The sequence below is a fragment of the Paramisgurnus dabryanus genome, chromosome 2 (assembly GCF_030506205.2).
Source record: "Paramisgurnus dabryanus chromosome 2, PD_genome_1.1, whole genome shotgun sequence".
NCBI lineage: Eukaryota > Metazoa > Chordata > Actinopteri > Cypriniformes > Cobitidae > Paramisgurnus > Paramisgurnus dabryanus.
In genome coordinates this window covers 55190151-55206746 of record NC_133338.1, presented here as the reverse complement: position 1 = coordinate 55206746, position 16596 = coordinate 55190151, and the positions used below count along the sequence as shown (strand labels likewise).

At 35.9% G+C, this 16596-nt stretch overlaps 1 long non-coding RNA gene across 1 annotated transcript; it reads left to right on the top strand.

Annotated features, from left to right (window-relative positions):
• The first annotated feature begins 11808 nt into the window (after window positions 1-11808).
• On the top strand, window positions 11809-12817 carry LOC135743939 (uncharacterized). The gene is made up of 3 exons (XR_010530615.2): window positions 11809-12015; window positions 12166-12225; window positions 12387-12817. It is a non-coding gene; the product is annotated as an uncharacterized lncRNA (long non-coding RNA).
• The last annotated feature ends 3779 nt before the right edge of the window (window positions 12818-16596 follow it).

The following is a 16596-nucleotide window of genomic DNA, read 5'->3' as shown; positions in this document are numbered from 1 at the left end:
GGGTACACACCAAAAGTTAATCTGGCTGATTTTGGGCCAATTCCACATCTTGAATTGTTTTACAAATGATCTGGTAGCACTTTATTTTACAGTACGTGTACCTTGTACATATATGGTAAATAAGTTGTACTTACACGCAAATGTGTGGAACTTACTTTAAGGTATCTACATGGTAATTCATTGGTATCATTACTGTACTTACTAGTGGTACATACTTGGTAGTTATTATGTAACTTTAGATAAGTACTGGGTAATAACAGATACATACATACATAGTGTATGTATACTGTAACTAACCAGAAACACTACTGCACTTACAAATTGTATATACATGATAAGTGTGTGGTACCTGTAAGCCAGTGTAAGCTAATGACCGGCACATATGGTTTATGTATACTGTAACTAACAAGAAACACTACTGTACATACAAATTAGTGTGTGGTAAGTTATACTTATACCATACTTATACCATACGTATATTATAACTAAGAACAAACATTACTGATATGCCATTTTGGTACTCAGTATATATGTCCTTTTAACCAAGCATTAAATAACCGTATGCATTAACTACTGGTTACATTCAGTAGTATGTCCATGGTTACTTCATGGAAACAGGACTGTAAAATAAAGTGTTGCTTTTTACACAGTTATTACATAGGACCTACCACCTAAGATATAGCATCATATACAAGTCACTGTGAGGCAAACCCAACTATTGACTATAATACGCATTAACTACTGGGTACATTCACTAGTACATCCATGGTACCTGCATGGATACAGGAATGTAAAATAAAGTGTTGCTTTTTAAACAGTTATTACATAGGACCTTCCACCTAAGATATAGCATCATATACATGTCACTGTGAGGCAAACCCAACTATTGACTATAATACGCATTAACTACTGGGTACATTCACTAGTACACACTTATTGTGTATATACAATTTGTAAGTACAGAAGTGTTTGATATTAGTTATCATATATGTACACTATAAATATCTGTCATTTACCCTAACTTGCCTGTAAATACTAAATACTTATATTGTACATTTATTTGTAAGTACAGTAATGTTCCCGTTAGTTACAGTATACCTACACTATAAGTATGTATCTGTTATTACCCAGTACTTATCTAGATTTACATAATAACTACCAAGTATGTACCACTGGTAAGTACAGTAATGATACCAATTAATTACCATGTAGATACCTAAAAGTAAGTACCACACATTTGTCGGTAAGTACAACTTATTTACCATATATGTACAAGGTAAGTACACGTACTGTAAAATAAAGTGCTACCAATGATCTTATCATATTTTGCCTTGGTGTGATGTGTGTTAAAGGACAAGTTCAGTATTTTACATTTAAATCCCTGTTTTCATATTGTTTATGATGAAATAGAACGGTTTTGACTGAAATTTCGACATATGCGGCTGGCCCGAGAATTTTCGGGTGTTTGTTTTTCACCTCCCACCAGTGGCGGCTGAAAAAGATAAATATATAATGCAAATTAATACAAAATAAAATCGTTTAGTGGTACTATTTCACTGTTAGTCTTGTTATCATTTATTTAAAAAAATTAATAATCAAAACTGAGTTTGTTTTGTGTGTGTCATGTTTGTGTGTCTGGGGCGCACCCCTAATGAGTGTCTATGTAGGTTAGTAAAAAGGGTAAAAAGCTTGTGACCTGAGGCTGAGCTGTAATTGGCTGGTTTCGGATCCGCCCTGGGGCGCAGGACTGTGCGCCCCAAATCCTACCACTTATGTTGTAAGCAAATCAGAATAGTTTTTTATGTCTTTGACCTCATGTGATTGGATCGTTTTCAGAGTCTCATAACCACGCTGCAGATTGCCATGTAACTGCTAGAGACATTACTAATCAGTGAAAGCAAGTGAAATACTTTGATATGATAGAAAAAAAGATTTTATGCTTACAAAATCACCCTTTACAAGACGTTCAGTTGAAGAATAAATAAAGGATTAAGGAGCTTGGACCAGATTGAGCAGCAGGAAATGATCATGGTCGAGTTTACATGCTTTTCCAGGACTTATGGCAAACAGAGTAGGCTAACATTAGCTGGATGCTATGTAAGTCAAATGCTTTTTATTATTTCCCTGTTTGCTGTTTATAAGAGTCTGTGATTAGGGAACTGTACTGTGTGTGTGTGTGTGTGTGTGTGTACCTGGTAATTATCACGTTGTGGGGACATTTTGATGTCCGCATGAGGAAACAAGCTTATAAATCAAACAAGATGATGTTTAGTGAAAATCTAAGGTACAAGAAAGGTTTTTGTGATGGTTGGGGTTAGGGAATGGGGTAGGTAAGGGGAATAGAATATACAGTTTGTATGGTATAAAATGCATTACGTCTATGGAATGTCCCCACAAAACATGGAAACCAGAATGTGTGTGTGTGTGTGTGTGTGCGTGAGCGTGCGTGCGTGCGTGCATGCGTGTGTGTGTCAGATCGCGTTAACTGAAGAGTAATGTAAGCACACGATCAAGAACAGAAGTAAAACTGCGTCGTCTATCTGAGGTAAAAACACAAAATCTAATGACAAGAGTCTGCATTTATCTGCCTTCATGCGTTTATTACACAAGATGGTTTCAGATACAAAGTCAGTGTTTAATTTAATTCCGATTTTTACACCTCTATAATGGCTTTATAGGTGCACAGGAACAATCCTTCCTAAAATGCATTAAACTTTCGTTTACAAAGACGTAAAACTCACCGAGTGGTCAGGGGTGTTCACTCATATGCTCACACAAAAATCGCTGCAAAAGATGCTTTCCAACAGCTGTTTTAGCATTCGTTGTAAACTTGTGGACCTATTTTTCCAAACGCCTCACACCCGTATATTCTTCCGCTTAGAGCTTGAATAATAGACACTCCAGCCCAGCTGGTGGCGATAATCTGCCTTTGCCAATTGCAAGAATAGAAACAAAGTTCCCGGCGCGGAGTAATACCGTACCTCACAGCACATCTAATACAAGTAAATGGAATTGGACAAAACTACGATAAAACCTGTTGGAATGCATCTTTTGCAGCGATCTTTTGAAGGACTGTTCCTGTGCACCTATGCAGACATTATAGAGGTGGGAGGTGATACAAGAAACACCCAAAAATTCCACTACAGGGAAGTATACGGCACGTGGCGTTGAAGACTTTCTTTTAATGTTTTTATTTTTAGTTAGGTAAGAGGGTTCTGGTTTTTGTTATAATTTATTTCTTTGCTTTGGCCTCAACAACGTATCATTTTTCTCTGGGTTTATATTTGTCCACTTATTCCATTATTTCTCCTGTAAATAATAAATTACACCTAATTGTCATTTTTGTGTCCTTGCATTCTCTTTTGCCCACTCCAAACTACTGAATTACCCAACCAATAAATGTTCCTTTGTAAAAAAAATTAGCTGTAAATATGCAGCTGGTTGCCAGTAACTTACTGTAAAAGATAAAGACTGAAAATGTTTCATGTTCATTTATCTTTGAACAAAATGTTGCAAGTAATTAACATAAATGTAAAATCTTCAGTAAGTTACTGGCAGCTAGTTGAATTTTTTTTTTACAGTATAGACATTTTCTAAAAAGGTTGTAACAAACATTTTAAGAGCCCACAAGCAAGCAAAGTAAACAAAGCTAAGTTTACAGGTGGAAACAGAAATGAAGCAATGCGTTTGCAGAAACGTTTATGTAATATACTCAATGTTACTCAGTGGATCTTGTTTTCTAAAACAAAGAGGAACAGAAACAGATATTTCAAAATCGTGGGTTTCTCAACAATTAATACTGTAATATAAGCAATGATCAAATAAACTTTACAGAGCATTAATGCTTATAGCAGTGTAGCTTTGTGTTTCAAATAACTCTAATGTCTTACAATAGCACAATTACATTTGTGTTTGTAAATCTGTGTGGATTTAGTTGTCAACATGGATGTGCGTGTGTGTGAGAGAGAGATAGAGAGAGAGAGTCTCATTACGAAAGAAACACTAGTATGTGTATAACGGCGCATGTTTTATAAATTTGAGTAGAGCTGGATTATCTGTAGACAGGATTGGGTGAGTGGGCAATCAGGGGGCACCAAGTGCTCAAACTGCGACCAAATGGAGTTTTTGACACAACACAAGCAGCTTTTAACAAGTGTTCATGCATGTTAAGTCTATTTAGTAATGCAGTTATTTTGGGGGAAATGTGAATAATTGCATTGCAGGCTGATTTAAAGTGTGCCCAAAATTTTCAGCTTGCGCATTTTCTGTCAGGGGCTACAGTGCTCCTAATAACAAAAAAGTTAGTCATGAGTGACTAGACTAAACTATTATACAATCTCCTATTTTGATCTTTAATCTCCTATTTCCCCCTCTTCTCCATGACATACATAAACATGTTAACCAAATAATAAAAATTAGCCCAGAAAACCAAACAGAGTAGCTTTTTTTCTATAAACAAATTTTTATTTTACTTTATGTATGCAAAGCAGAGGAAAAATAAATATTAATATATTATACAATTAAATAAGAGCTACTACACAAGAGCAGTTCACAAACACATGACTATTAATAGGCCTAATACAGACAACTTAAAGCCAACTTAGAAGGCCAAATATCCTTTGCACTGTATAATGCCAAGCTATCATAAAATGTCATTTTTCATTCATTAATAGTGAATTTTTCAATCATTAATAGTGAATAAATATAAAGCTTTTAAGACGATTACTATGTGATATTTATTTGGAGGGCTACACTTTTTCAGTTTCAGCACATGCCCCTCAAAAGGCCTGTGCACGGCCCTAGTCTCTGATAATTATACCTAAAGTATCCACTGATGGAGGATGAGGTTCGTCCCCATTTCTGTCTGCTGTATGGTAAAATCTAAGGTAGAATTCCAATCACCACCCAAAATCAGAAAAATACTCTCATTAAATTATTTTAAATGTTCCTTTAACTTTAAATAAAAACTAATTCGCTCTGCTTCATTATTTGGGGCATATATATTAATAAATACAAAAACTAAACTCATTATTTCAACTTTAACAATTAAACCCCGACCTCTTTCTATCTCACATGTAGAGATAATATTTATATTCTTTCCAAATAAGATAGCAACACCCCCACTAACATTAGAACCATGACTAAAAAATTACATTCTCCAATCTACCTCATCTATGGGTTTCTTGTAAACAAATAACATTCATATTTTTGGTCTCAATATAGTTTTTATACAACAGCCCTTTTATTTCTATCTCTTCCTCCATTTATGTTAATAGATCCCACTTTTAAGCTCTCTATAAAAAGAAAAGAGAGAGAAAGATAAGACAAATACACAAAACAATTTAATAAGAAAGGAAAAAACACACCCTTTTTGCCATTTAACAGATTTACTTATGTTTTTTGGGTCGAGCATTTACCTCTCCTTAATTTTGTTACAATTTTCTTGAGTCTAAACTTTTCCTTCTGCTGAGTTTTTCAAAGGCTACTGATTTCTGTATTTTTACTGCGGAAATCACACATTTCCTAACATCAGGGAAATAATCTTTCACTTCAACTTTTTGGACAAATGTTTTATCCAGAAAGTACTTAATGTCCTTTACTGTGTACAATTGATCATCTCCAACCTGTGAAGGGATATCTGACATTTCTGACATATTATCACCATCATCATCACCACCGACACCACCACCACTATCACCTCCACTTTTGTTTAATCCATGACCAATCCTTTCCTCGGTTTGTATTTTAGGAAAATAATTCTCACTTTTACTCACATTAGCAGCAGTGGCGAAGCTACGGGTGGGCCTGGCCGGGCCTGCCCACTTTGAGTTGTGGCCCCCCCAATCAGAAGGCCATTTTCCAGAGAAATGTGTAAATAATTTAACAAAAATAAATACTAGTACTACGAATATACGTCTTATCACACTATAATTTCATATATGTAATACAATTATAAATATAATTAAAATATAAAATTTAAGTGCAAGTTTGCATGTTCAGTCAGTTTCGCAGTTTTCTTTTACCCTATTGGTGCACACGCTTGTCAACATGAAACGTTGAATATGATTCGTTAGTCATTGTTAGTTCCGCCTACGCGCGATTGAACTGAATTTGAAAACAGCGAGTCGCAAATCATCAAGTTTATCAGCCTTTCCACGATGACATCTGCTTATGCCTGTTTACTTTTGGAGACGGAGACTATTACATCACTCATGGAAATGTTGGATTACTGAGGACATATTTTCAAACATCAACAAAATGAAACAAGCACGTATTACTTTGATAATGACTTCATGCTGTGTTGAATGACTGTTCTTCACCACATATTGTATAAAAAACCTATAACGTTAGGCTCATCGATGATAAATGCTCGTCTGAGAAATGTATTTCTGCTTTTCTTTGCGCGAAGGGACATTATGATCAAAGATATTGGACTTTGTTATTATGAACCAGAAGCCCCGTCTCAGACTAATACAGGACATGTAATGGTGAGTTTAGACATTTTCTTAATGTTTATAGTGGTGTCATTATTATTTACAGTTTATAGTCAGGAGTATTACTCAAATCAACTATTTAGGGGGGCAGACTGTGATCGTGTCAGGCTGTATGATTTAATGTTGTTGGAATATTTACACTTAAATGACAATATGTATTGCGCCATGTTGTTTGATGGCCATTGTCTCATTAAATAACAATCTTTCGAATGAGTTCTTTAGTAAAATCACTACCTGTTGAATCTGTCGTAGCCTATGACGCTTTCACGTCATGCATTTTGCTGAGGAGGAATGACATATTGTTCGGATCTACGTTCACGCAACGTAAATAACGTAAAAACTAATTCCGTTACTAATTCAGTTTATATTGAGTTCTGTGTTTTCAAGTGGATTAAAACAGGCACAGCCCCACCTGCCAATATACTGTAGACAAGCTGGTTGGTTATTTAAGTTGTTTTATAAATTTCCCCTTGAAACATTGTGCTGCCTGCATGGCATTAAGGTAACTTGGCTTAGGTAGCGTGCACCAAAGCGTTAAAACGCGGCTGAAAACGCCTGGAGGACGCCAAATGCCAGCTGTTTTTTCAGCCAAGCGCTTTGGTTGCTGTGATACTTGAGCTGTGAGCCGGTTGGTTGTTGTGATATTAGTCCCGCCCTTTCACCCACTGTGATTGGACGGCTGTGTGAGAACTTACATTGACAAGCTGAGCTTTTCATCCAGAGTTGAATATTTTTAGACCACAGCGCGGAAAAAATGGACAGCTGCTGGCTGTTTTGAAAAAAGCCGCACTTACATTGGGAAAAAAATATACGCCGGCCATGGGCGTAAACACTCCCAATTTATGAACATTCTATGCTTTGGCCACCCTGTTTTATAAAGGCCCACCCACTTGAACATTTCTGGCTTCGCCACTGATTAGCAGTACTGGAAGTGATTCCAGTATTGTCTGCCTCAACACTTTTCTCATCATCATTAACAACTACTTCACTGACTGTGCTTATTTTTCTATTATGCTCAGTGTCAGTACTCTCATTTTCATCTGTGTACACATGTTCTATATTTGTATTTCTGCTGTTGCAACGACTTCAGTTTTTTGTATTTTCACTTCTCTCAGCCCGCATTTTGTGTGAACAAGCATGTTTTTGTCACGATCTCGTTCTATCGACTGCTCTGTCTTTTTTCCTTCTCTGTGTTTGTGTTGTTTTGTGTTTTGACAGTTCCTCAAGTGCGCGTCTGTCACCAGGGCGATCTCATCATCACTGATTTCCTACACCTGCGTCCCTCACCTGTTCCCCATTTTCTCCCCAATTGGTTTAGTATTTCTCCCTTGTTCTTTTACTCCTCGTAAGTTCTTCATAGTTGTGTGCCTCTCATGTTCGCCGTGTTTGGATTATTTCGTATTTTGACCTTTATTATTTCACCCGGCCTGTTGTGTCTGCAGTCTCTGCTCTGCATCTCTCATTAGGATTACAGCACCTCCGCTTCGCTCCGGTTTCCTGATTATCTTCTCTCTGCCCTGCCGGTGTCCAGCTACTCCTCATCCTGGATGTGACCACTGTCCAGCAGCACTGAGGGATATCTTGACCGCTGCCTTGCTGTTTCTGTCGGCCTTCTTTGTCGATTGCTGTCCAGAGTTCTGGTTATGCCCGCTGTCCAGTACTGTGACGGATCGTTATTGCTGCCCAGCTATCAGTCGGCCTTAATTGCCGATTGGTCGTCTCATCTCTCCCCGATTTGAATCGGTGGTTTTATATGTCCAGTTGGGCGGTTGTGATCTCCAGTGTGTGTGCTAGTGACTTTTCTCGTCCTGACCGGCACGGCGGTTGCTGATCTCCAGTGTTATCTAATATTATGCTCCCTGGCTCAACCCAGTGGTTTTCTCTGTCCATTATTTAAGCCTTTATTAAAGTTTGTTTCATCTGCATTTGGATCCTTGCCTTTTCTAGATACAATTCCTGACAGTTTTTTGTGACCAATATCACCAGACTCGAAACAAAATGACACCTGTCTGGCCATATGTAAAACCACAGTATCAACTTTGACAATCTCAGAGGTTTTTTTTTCAGTAATTTTGTGAAAAGTAGTGTTTTTTTTTTAAATGACAGGTATCAATTGGACAGCGACAGTATTTTCATTGCCTTTTGTAACGTCGCATGGATGGAAAATTCATATTAAAATGATATGCAGACAATATTATGCCCAGTAAAACTAAGTGTTGTATGCTACATAATGGTTGTTTTGAGGAAAAGAAGGGGCGGAGATGCACGTACGCACAGTATTCTGCTGACTAGGATTTATCAAATTAAATTACACACTTTCATTTCCTTATGAAATGTTGCTGTGTTTTATAAATAAATTATCTGTGCGCTGCGTTATTTAAAAAAAAATCATGTGCACTCATAATCTTAAAACAAAACCACTAATCTTCTCCCATCCTCAAACTACCTCTCTTCACCTCCTGTCATGAGGAACGGCGTGAGGGCGGGGCAATCGAAAACTTGTTTCTGCCTAAGCACAATGGCCCCACTTACAACAATTAAAAAAGTTCTCGATGGACAAAACCAAATCCTACCCTACATTTCTTCTCATCCAGAAGCCTCTATATATGACACGATAAAGAAAAGACAACTGCAACTTCCGTTTCATGTTGATTTAGCAAACAAGACTGAGCTTTAAAAGATACAAACAGTCAGATTCTTGTTCCAGATATACAACACTCAACATACTGAACTACTGATATCTTTCAAAACTTTTCATGAAAAAATCAAGAGAGGAAAGAAAGATTGAATATATTTTTATTATTTCTTTGTATGGATGTCTGTTCAAGCTGCCAATCATGTGATTATACAACTGCTTTAAATCTTGCATGCCCTCTAGATAAATGGGTACTGAATTTATATAGAGAGAAAAGCATATTGTTTATGTTAAGTGTGTATTTTGTGTGGTCTATATTGTCACACTGTTAGATGTCGCTGTAGATTTAGCAGCACTGTACTGTAAAAATCCACAGTACTATACTGTATGTGTACATTACAGTAAAGTACTGCAGTTCATAGTGCATTCTGGGTAAATTTGTTTAAGCGGGAAAATTTTACAGTATATTTGGTCTTGATGTAACCTTGCTGTAGCCATTGCTGTACAGTGCCAGGTGTACTTGCAATAATCAGAGAAAGTGCGCCAGAGTCAAATCACACAGACAGAGGGAGAGCACAACTCCTGGCTGCAGCTGAAGGAGGACGATTGATTTCTGGCAGTTCGGTAAGTTTGGTATATTTTCTGTTTCATGAAAACTTAATTTTTAGTAGAAGAATTTGGCAATAGTTTGTCATATTGTTTTAAACGTGCAATGAGAGAGAAAATGGTCGCCAACAAAGTTTTAATCTCCCTCAGAAAGTAAGCAAACATTACACAGATGCCTACCGCTGCTTTAACTCGCTTTACACCTTTATTAGTGAATATAGGGTTGTTTTAACTAAATTATGACGGTTTTGGTGAGTTTATATTTGTTGAAAGTGGTAACAATGAAACTATTTTTAACAAAATGGACAAAGACTACCCACCAGCGCGTTCTTGCGCTCCCAGCATATGGTCGTTTATCTCTGTGTTTCATCCGTTCAGTTAGCGGTAGAGAGAAGTATTAAGTTCGACTGTCTGGCAAGGCTGACTCGTAGATTAACGTTAGCTGTGCACGTGAAAAAGCACAGTTTCATATATCAATCATTAATCTGTATTTGCGTCTTTTTCAAATATGAAAAGTTGGATATAAGAATATCAACATAAACAGACAAGACTCGACACGCCGTAAACTTAATATTCAACACAGCAGACTGTAGTAATCAACTCCTTAACAGAAGTGAAACCAAGAAACCTCATATTTAACTGGATATATGCATTAAAAGTTGTAACTGCAACCAAATATCGTTCAGACCTGGGCTCATCTTATTATCAGATGATTGCTGCGCTTATTGTTATCATTACATATTAGCAAAACCAAAGCATATCTTCTTTAAAGCGTTTTACACGCCCAATAAGTTGTCCGAAACATTTTGTATGGCATATTATTTCCACCACTTCAGATGCATTACATGCAATATAAGTTTCCAAAACACCTCAAATCAATGCACAAAAGGAGAATGGGCTCCGCATTTACGTAATAGCATGACAGGTATCTTTGTCTACTCGTCTGTCATCTGATCCTTCAGGATGTAAAATAGTCCATTATAACATCGTGTAGGACACTGGCATCAACAGGATTGCTCAAATTGCGGCGATCATGTTAATCCTTAAAGTGAGCAGCTAACTTTGTAAAAAAAAAACTTTGCGTGAAATAGTGTGTTACACCGCCGCCGGTGTTGTGTCGAAGTCTGTTCCCCCTATGTTCCCCCTATTTTTCCCTTCAGTGTAGTGTTTTTTATAGCGTTTTTTTATCACGTTATAGGTTTTATTATTTATATATTAAAGTTTTAATGGCTACTGAGATGTATATGTGTGCATTTCTGTAATGTATCTGTATTGTTCTTAATGGTAAGTAAATTATTTTTACAGTATGAATCATATTATATGTATAATATATATATATTATGTATGCAAACATTACATTTTCAAAAACAACCAGTAAAGGAAAAAAAGAAAAAGACAGGCTATATTTTAAAGGAAATACCCTAATAGAAAACTATCAAATGTATGAAATATTTAATAAATTGTATTATAGAATACATGATATTATTGCCTTTTAGTATAACCAATTCAAATCTTTAATCTTTCTAAATGTAACGTGATGAAAACGCTATAAAAACACTACACTGAAGGGAAACATAGGGTGAACTGAGTTCGACACAACAACTGTCCGGTCCGAGTTAAACGTTAAAGAGGCAGGCTTGTTACCTTGTCACTATAAATCGCTATTTCCTCACTAAATATATTTTCAGAGATTTTCTGTAGACAAGATGTTAGAATGATAATTTAATAAAAACCCAATTCTGACAAAAGTTACATTTGACTTATTTAGTTATTTTTCTGAAAATCTTATTCGACGGGTATTTCCCGAATGCATCATATAATAAACAGAATGCTTTCAAAATATCAGCCAGTAACACATCATATCTTTTTTTTACAGCTCTAACGTTACAGTTTGCTCCACTTTGCTCTGTGGTTTATGTGTTTTCTGTAAGTATTGCCCACATTTATATATAACCATAGACTGTAAAAAAGTCTACTTATTTCTATGGCTAACAGATTTTGTAACATTTGTATTTTTTACATTGCTTGTAAGCTGGATTGAGTAAGATGGATCATCTTTAAAGGAACCAGGCAAGTACAGGATGTACAGTTACACGTTACTAGTCATGTATTTCTTCGACTGCAATATTAAATGCTTTTACGTCACATGTAAAAGTACACAGGAATGTGGCTGATCACTTTTTATTTGTAGTTTACATGAGTGTCCTTGCACTTTTCAGGAGTTAAGGCAGATGTTGAGGCACACGGGTGACACCAGACACACACCAAGCACATTGTTCGGTAAGTTTGCACTTTACCACTACAGTTTCTTTAAATACCCATGTATACACTTATACACAATTCCCACACGCAACACTGTCACACGACCACACACACCCACACAGAATAAAATATTGTATCCAAATCAGTAAAATTGTACTTTCTGTTCAGGACATTCAATCATGACATGATCATGGATGCTGTTCCATTGAGGAAAGAGTTTGTTCAGAGGTAAGTGAATCTTCTGTATTTTTATGTAATTAGGTGTGGAACAGTAGAATAAGAGCAAAAGGTTTCAGAATAGGAGTAAATTCAGGGCTGAGTTTAGTTTTTTTTAAGAATCTTTTTCTATCTTGTATTTGTTGACTTAATGTTTATGATATTTCTAACAGGTTTCTGGACAGAATTAATCCCAAAGATGGGAAAAGGTGCACATCCAGACAAGGAGCAAGCAAAAAGACGAGGAACTTGGTGCAGAGAAAAGCTGTGGCCATTAACCCCCATGTGAACAGCTTCATGCAGTCCCTGATTGAGTTTGAATGGACGACTTCAAACTAAAGGCCACTGTCTGTCTGCCACAGTTTAATGCATTTATTTTTAGTGTTCAATGAAATTCAAATAGAATATTTAAAACTATGGGCCAGTGTTCTTTTTACCACAGTGAAATGTTACCTTTTAGTCGATGATGGACTTTAAACTGAAAACTTCAAACTATGGACCAGTGTTCTATTTGCCAGAGTTAAATATGTTACAGCAGGGGCCTCCAAACTTGTTTATACTTTATAATATTTTATTTTATTTTACTTGTTTATTATTGTTTATCTTGTTTTAAATGATTGTTTCAATTACGTGTTTTTTTTAATACAATTTTTGATATAAACATTGCTTGGATTGCCGTTTAATTCATAATGTCATGTCAAGGATAGCATTTTTTTACTATATTAATAACTATAGATTTAAACCTAAATATCTAGCTATAATACATTATTGTATTAACTGTAATAAGTAATAAATAGTATTTATGGGTCAATATAGACATAACAGTAAATTACTTTATTGTAAAAATACAGCAAAGTACTGCTTTACTATATTATACGGTACTAGTTTGTGTACTGTAAAACTGGATTACAGTACAGTACTGTAAAACCAAAATACAGTAACTTACTGGCAACCGTGCTGCCAGTACCGTACTGTAAAAATACAGGGAAATCGTTAACAGTGTACTGTGGTTGACTGTGAGTAACATCGCATGAACACGCCCTATAGGATAATCCCGCCCCAACACTTTGATTTATCAATGCCAGTGGATTGCAGTTGAGATTGAAATATGGGTCATAACTCGAAAGACATAGGACATTCAAATTCAAAAATGGACTTTGCTTTTCCTTTTGAAATTTGCCATAAATAGTTTGTTCATGTAAACGGAAATGCAAATGGTTTCAATTACGTCACAGTTTTTACACCCACAATTTGAAAACGCAATTGCAAATACAATTTGCAATTCCTTTTTAATATTGTCCACAAAATAGAAATATAGTATATAATATAGTATATATTTATAGTAAATAGAAATATAGTAATAATTTGTTACATTTATATAGCGCTTCTCTGCAGCACTCAAAGTGCTTTACATATGAAAGGGGGATTCTCCTCAACCACCACCAATGTGCAACATCCACCTGGATGATGCGACGGCAGCCATATTAGATCAGAACGCCCACCAGCTTATTAGTAGAGGGGAGACAGAGCAATATAGCCAATTAGTATGAGGGGATGATTAGTTTGATGATAAGTTTGGAGCCTACTTTTTTTTTGAAGGACAACCTGGGATTTTTATTTAACCTGGTTTTCCCAGGTGGTCTCCCATCCAAGTACTGACCAGGCTCAGCCCTGCTTAGCTTCAGTGGGCAAGCTGTATTGGGCTACAGGTTGATATGGCGGCTGGTTAGAGGTAAGAGAGTACAGAGTAAAGAGAACTATATTTGCCTCTCAAATGTACTTGAGTATAGTCATGAGTACTCCCCAAATATGTAAAGTACCGATACCTCAAAATTGTACTTAAGTACTGTACTCAAGTAAATTAACTTCGTTACTGTACGGCTCTGGATAACCCCGCCATCTTAGTCGTGTCTGCATTCAAGATGAGAGCGTACTCAGTTTACGGAGGGTTCCTTGCTGCTCCTCTGTGCCCCCACCCTCCGCATTTGTCATACATCACTAAGAAAAGTGTGTACACTATGGTGATACTCTCTCCTGAATACAGAGGAGTCTAAGATTGTGGCATTGTTGGAAGTTTAAATGTTTTAAACAGATAACAATGGTCTGCTCTATCAAAGGATTTCTCTTGGTCATATTTCTCTTGTATATCTAAAAAAAAGATTATCCATAATGGTTCTTTTAGGAACACAATTAGTCTGATTTGTCTGTATTAGATCCCCAAGGTACTCTTTAAGTCTATTTGAAAAAAACCTGTGCAACAATTTTATAATCTGCGCAAAAAAGTGCAACTGGTCTCCAGTTTTTTAGGAGACCCAGATCTCCTTTCTTAGGTGGTAATGAAAGTACAGCCCTTTTGGAAAAAGTCCATACCTGCAATATCACACTTTTGTACTATAAACAGTTCTGTCTAAAACACCCTTGCAATTACCCTATTACTCAATCAATTGGATCAGTTGTCAAAGTTCCATTAGAATACTTCAGAAGTAATATTCTGTTTTCTTTCTACTTGTTTTTTTTTTAATTAAAAAAGAAAGAACTAGAAGCATCCATATTTTTCAATAAAGAAAAGTGAGATCTAATTAATGCTCCTTTTGCATGTTCATGAAGAAGAGTACTTAAGGCCTTATTTTGTCTTTCCAGCCCTCCCATATCTACTGTATTGCTATTTATTATATCATTTTCAATTTGTTCTCTCTTTTTCTCAAGTTTTTTTACTGCATTTTTAATTAATCTATTTAAATGAGCAGTATAGTTTTGACAAAACATTCTTATTTGTGTTTTTCCAACTTCTCACCCTGAACAATATTGTCATAATCATGTTTTGTTTCAATTTTTTCACAGTAATCTTAAATTTCTCAGAAAAATTTACATCATACAATAATTTAACATTAAAATGGCGATAAGAGTTAACCCTTGTGTGGTGTTCATATTTTTGTTACTTAGACGATGTTTGTAGGTCTGGTGGATCCAGAGCATTATAAGTATCTTAAACCATGCAGTCATACAAATTTATGTAATATTGTTTACAGATGTCTACTTTAGCCTTTTTCCAAGTAACTTAGACAGAATTTATGGTTAATATTTGTTATGTACCACTGGCAGATGACTTTTTATAAATTTAAAATGCCATTCGTTTTCGTGGTAATATGAAATAAAAGAAGAAAATTCTATTCTGATCCAGATATTGGGGAGGAAACATGTTTATATTAAGTAAATATAAATGAAACAAAGTTTTTCATCACTGTTGATGATTAGTTCTTTGAACTTTTTGAAATTGTACACATTTTTGTCAGTATACACAGCACAGGCCCCAACTGAACAGATGCCGTATCATAAGACATCATCCACCCTGAACACATAACCTTCTCTTGCCAGCCAACACAACACATAAGAAGCAAATTTTTACTGTGTAGTTGTGTTGCGTATGCATTTCTTGCATTTTTACTCATATATTGTATCAATCTAATGTCCACACACATTGCAGTACAATGTGTTGCTATTGGCCACAATTTAGAATGAAAATACATGGATAATATTTTACTTTATTATTCACTCTCTCTTACACACATCTTTGTGGGACATTTGGTCCCCACAATGTGATAAATACCAGGTACACACACACACACACACCATAGGTTTTGTGGTAAACCCATGGTTTTACAAATGGTAATCAATATACCAAATAACCATGATTACTATTTTTTTACTACAATAAAACTATGGATTTTTCGTAAGGGAGATAATGGTAAAATGTAGAATGATTCCTGTTAGACAGAAGGTAAAGTGTTTGGGACAGTGGGTACAAAAAAAATGTGACCAGTCACGGAAAGTAGGGACACAAGTCGGATCTGGGGCATTTTGAGTTATTCACAGATTCTGAAAGTGCAGTTTCTAAGTTTCCAACGATGTGTAACACATGGAAATCTGATAAGATTTGGAGAAGTTGTGGCCATTTGAATATAGGAACTCAGAAATACTCAAACCGAGAAAATCGAGAGGAAAGGGACTCTTCTTTCCAACTGGGGGAGACAATAGGGCTCATTTACATCTCATTTAGCTAAGCCATACCCCCTGTAAAGCCGTTTTGAGATACAGATGTTCTAGCATCATATGTAGTATTTTATGACCAATAACAACATGCAAAAATAAACATGACTCTTTTTACCTTTGTGGGGATCACAAGTCGAATCCAGTCTGTTTCAGATTATCCAATGACCATTTTTGTCCACAAATGCGTATAATCCGTGAAATATAGATTGTTTACATCAGATTTCGCATGAATGTCTGGTAATACAATATAATATACAATCTGAAGACTATTTACAACATAACCTGTAAGGGTATAACAGATTACACTCCGTTAAACACATGAACCCGCCTTCA